At 53.4% G+C, this 4,811-nt stretch overlaps 1 long non-coding RNA gene across 1 annotated transcript; it reads right to left on the minus strand.

Moving 5' to 3' along the window:
• Positions 1 to 417: 417 nt before the first annotated feature.
• Positions 418 to 4,275, minus strand: LOC112612548. Its single transcript, XR_003116874.1, has 5 exons — positions 3,914 to 4,275; positions 3,069 to 3,240; positions 2,136 to 2,197; positions 1,499 to 1,575; positions 418 to 553 (listed from the first exon to the last, which is right to left on the minus strand). It is a non-coding gene; the product is annotated as an uncharacterized LOC112612548 (long non-coding RNA).
• Between the last annotated feature and the right edge of the window lie 536 nt (positions 4,276 to 4,811).

Consider the following 4,811-nt stretch of genomic DNA (forward strand, 5'->3'; position numbering starts at 1 on the left):
GACAGAGTCTCGCTCTGTCGCCCAAGCTGGAGTGCAGTGATGAGATCTCAGCTCACTGCAAACTCCGCCTCCCGGGTTCACGCCATTCTCCTGCCTCAGCCTCCCGAGTAGCTGGGACTACAGGCGCCCGCCACCATGCCTGGCTAATTTTTTGTATTTTTAGTAGAAAAGGGGTTTCGCCGTGTTGGCCAGGATGGTCTCGATCTCCTGACCTCATGATCTGCCCACCTTGGCCTCCCAAAGTGCTGGGATTACAGGCGTGAGCCACTGTGTCCAGCCAGCTCTGGATTTTTCTAGAAGTCACCATAACCCCTGGAACACACTCACCTGCCCACAGACAGCTGAAGATGGTTGCCTGAACAGGATGGCAACCTGCCCAGAGCTGTGGCGGCAACAAAATAAAAGTCAGGAATCAGCTTTCTTCCAGGAAGAATATTTTTTAATGGTTTAAAAATACGTCTGTACAAAAGCAGCACTGGCATTTGGTGCTTCTGGTCCACGGGTGCTGCGTGTCTTCCAGGATTATCTCTGTGGCCAGTTGTACCTGAAGCCTCTGCAGAGACAGTGTAAAAACAACAGTTATTTCTTCTGGGTTGGCTGGATGTTCTCAGATGGTTTACAAAACGGTGCAAACCTTAATCATGCAGAACAGAGGGAGAATGGCTTGTTCAGGGGCCCCCGAGAACTCGGCGGCCCACCAGAGTTGGCTGAGCTGAGCAGCATCTCGAGAAGGCAGACCTGTTCTTCCTGCCCCCGGGCAAGTCCCCTAACCTCAGGGTCAGCTTGATTATTAGGATTTTATGTTTTTAACGAAAACATTTTGCCAGGTGCAGTGGTTCACACCCGTAATCCAAGTACTCTGGGAGGCCAAGTTGGGAGGATCAACTGAGGCCAGGAGTTTGAGACCAGCCTGGCCAACATGGCAAAACCCCATCTCTACTAAAAATACAAAAACATTAGCCGGGCATGGTGGCAGGCACCTGTAATCCCAGCTACTCGGGAGGTTGAGGTGAGAGACTTGCTTGAACCCAGGAGGCGGAGGTTGCAGTAAGCCAAGATTGTGCCACTGCACTCCAGCCTGGGTGACAGAATGAGACTGTCACAAACCAAAACAAAACCAAGTCAAACCACTCTTCAACAACAAGGATAACCCATACGTGCTTACTTTTTCCTCATTCCTAATAGGCTGGTCCAGGAAAATTTCGTAACTATTCACACCTATTTTCCCTGAGGTGACCCCAGGAAACACAGTAACTGGAAAGCCAGGAACAAGGGGCATCTGAGTCCTGGGGCGCAGTGCCTGGCTCTGTGATGTGTGGCACAGAGCAAATCACGTCCCGCCCTTGTTTTCCGAGTGGCGAGAGGGACCTGGCTGTGGGAGGTTCTCTGAGGCGTCCTGGTTGAAGACCCCTGGGCACTCGCTCCCCACTGACTGCACCATGCAGGGCAGGTGCTTTTTCACTGGGCTCCCTGGGCCACACCGCCATCCACCGCGTACCTGTCTGACTTTCCCGTCGGAAAGGACATGCTTTTGTTTCCCACCGACTGTTTAATTTTTTTGGCTGCAATGCATTTCTGGAAAGAAAAGAAACCGTTTAAGCTGGGTAGGCACCTTGACCACAAGATACACAGAAACACACACCTGAGCTCAGGGGGCCAAAGATTCTAGCAGCACAGGTGTGACTTTAGATTCCCTGTGAGAGGACGTTTCTGTGTCTCTGAAGGCAAAGCTGCTAGGATGCGCTGCAAGAGGAACAGGAGGGCCCCAAAGCAGCCCTGTCCCCGTGCCTGTGGAACCTGCAGCCATGCTGTTTCCCTGGCACCGGCACCAACACCCACGTGGGGCGAATGCAGGCTTGTGCTGGCCCCAAAGGGGGTGCTTTTGGCCTGCAGCTGTGGTTCCCATGGTAGCAAACACAGAATAACACCCTTTAAAACCACATGCCAGCTTTTACAGCCTCGTTTTATGAGTTGCCGGGGTAGCTGACGGGTATTGCCCGCGCTTGGGAAGAAATGAGGTGAGGAAAAAGATATGCAAAGGAATGGACTCCTGGATGGGCCTGTCTTCTCAGCAGAGGAGGAGGTCAAAAATAGGCGCCACGGGCGTGCTAAAATCCTCCAGGAACAGTTCTTACCTTGCCAGAAGGGGTCTGTTTATTTGGATCAAACTGAGAAGCAGCTTTGGATTTGCTGTTTCCTGCAAGGTAAGAGATGAGAGAGACTTGCGGTCAGGTCAATGAGTTACCAGGCATCACAGGCTCACAGCGAGGCCGGGACCACGACACTCAGGCAAGCCTTGGCTGTCAGAGCGCAACCCCCGTCACAATGAGGGGCTGCGGCTCGTGGCTCATGTAAATGAATACATGGTGATCCTGGTCCCTGTGGGCAGTCTGAAGACCAGGCCTGTTTCTCTCGGCTCTAGTCGCAGGGACGTTAGGGGCAGGTGGCTACAGCAGTGGCCCCTGCACATAAGGAAGTCCATTCTGATCTCTGTGCTGGGTGATGCCGTCAGGAACTCGGGCTCTGAGGCGACACTCCTGTATAAAGGGCCACTGTGTGGAATGGCCTCTGCGCTCTCTTTTCCAAAGGAGCATGTTGTGCCGAAGGCTGCTCGAGTCGGGAATGCCATCTGGAGCCCCTTCGAAGCAGACGGACTCTCACAGCCCCAGCACCCATAGGGGTTCATGTCATAGGTTTTGAGATTTTTCAACAAACAAAATCCTCAGTGTGTGTGTGTGTGTGTGTGAAAGAGAGAGAGAGAGAGAGAGGGTTTATGGGCACAAGTTACAGTGAGGAAGGATGGAGCCCTGGTCACAATGGAAGTGACAGGTGATCTTACTAACCCACCATGGAGGCCACCAAGAGAGTGAGCTCCAGTGGAGGAGGTGGCAACGAGGCTGCAGGCGACTGTCCACATTGCCACGGCCTCTCTGGACTACTCCAACAATTCCTGGCGAGCGCCATGCCTTGCGCAGGGCTCACTTGGCCCCTACGTTGCAGTCTCTTTCTGGCTTCCTCCCCTCTCACGCACACAGATGCCCCCCTATGGGGCCCCAGTACTTCCTCACCAGCAAAAGCCTTGAAGTCTGACTGGCTGTAGTCATAAGGCGTAAACTCTTTTTTTGGCGGCTCCAGGTCCTTTGGCTTCTTGGAAATTTTGAGTCGTTTCTTCTCTTGTTTCTGTTCTGTGGTCCTTGGGTCACTTGTTGCTCGCTCTCTCTTCTTTGCAGCATTTTCTAGCTGTAGATCAGGAACAGATGTGGGGGAGGAACAGGGAGGCACATGGGAGAGGGAACCCCGCCGGCCTCAGCAGTAGCTGGGATCCAGCTGCCTAAGTGGTAAGAAGAACTGTCAGTGGTGGGAAGAGGAGCTATGGCTGGAACTTCGGACCAACACTCAGGGTCAGCTGAAACCAATTCCTCACTGGACAATGACATGAGGTCATTTAAGAAAGGCAAGCAGGCCAGGTGCAGTGGTCATGCCTATAATTCCAGTGCTTTGGGTGGCCAAGGTGGGAGGACTTCTTTAGGCAGTCTGAGACCAGCCTGGGCAACATAGCAAGACCTCTATCTCTACAAAAAAATGAAAAAAAATGTAGCCGGGCATGGTGGTGCGTGCTTGTAGTCCTAGCTACTTGGGAGGCTGAGGTGGGAGGATCGTTTGAGCCCAGGAGTACAAGGCTGCTATGAGCTATAATCGCACCACTGTACTTCAGCCTGGGCAGCAGGGTAAGAGTAAGACCATGTCACTATTTTTTTTTTTAAAAAAAGGAAATTAAAAAAAAGGTGAACTGAAAAGAAGTCAGGACTTAATATAAAGCATAGGGCAAGCCCCCTAAGATACCCAAGGAAGATCCTGACCACAAGGAGGGGCATCATTTTTCAAAGGAAAAAGGAGAAAGGCTGGCACGTACCGCGACCTGCTGTCGGACGGAGACGGCCTGTTCTGCTGCAGCTTTGCACGCCTCCTTTGCCTGTTCCCGGGCAGCTGCAAGGGAGAGAACTGTCTCTGGAGTTGCTGAATCCAGCAACCACCCTCCTCCATCTCCATCCTCCTCCGACTTGGCCTAGCCACAGGGGTTGTCATGGCTGATCCCTCCTCCCTCGCAGCTCCCTGGTCCCGCATCTCCGCAGGACAGGCTGCCTCAGGGCTCAGGCTCAGGTGCACTGTGCACCTTCACCTACACTTGAGCTGATTCTCCCTGGCCCTGGCTGCTCCTGTCCTGTGAACCCAAATGCTCAGTGGCCTGTGGACCCGAGGGCGTTCAACAGGATCATCACCATCACCATAGTGGACAAGCTGGCTCAAACCAGCTACTTCGGCTGCCAGCAACTCCAGCTTTCCAGCTGCTCAGGACAAAATCTTCATCCAAGACTCCCTCCTTTAGGCCGGGCGCGGTGGCTCAAGCCTGTAATCCCAGCACTTTGGGAGGCCGAGATGGGTGGATCACGAGGTCAGGAGATCGAGACCATCCTGGCTAACACGGTGAAACCCCTTCTCTACTAAGAAATACAAAAAATAGCTGGGCGAGGTGGCGGCGCCTGTAGTCCCAGCTACTCGGGAGGCTGAGGCAGGAGAATGGCGTGAACCCGGGAGGCGGAGCTTGCAGTGAGCTGAGATCCGGCCACTGCACTCCAGCCTGGGCGACAGAGTGAGACTCCGTCTCAAAAAAAAAAGAAGGCCGGGCGCGGTGGCTCAAGCCTGTAATCCCAGCACTTTGGGAGGCCGAGGCGGGTGGATCACGAGGTCAGGAGATCGAGACCATCCTGGCTAACATGATGAAACCCCGTCTCTACTAAAAATACAAAAAA

The sequence above is a fragment of the Theropithecus gelada genome, chromosome 19 (assembly GCF_003255815.1).
Source record: "Theropithecus gelada isolate Dixy chromosome 19, Tgel_1.0, whole genome shotgun sequence".
NCBI classification, from domain to species: domain Eukaryota; kingdom Metazoa; phylum Chordata; class Mammalia; order Primates; family Cercopithecidae; genus Theropithecus; species Theropithecus gelada.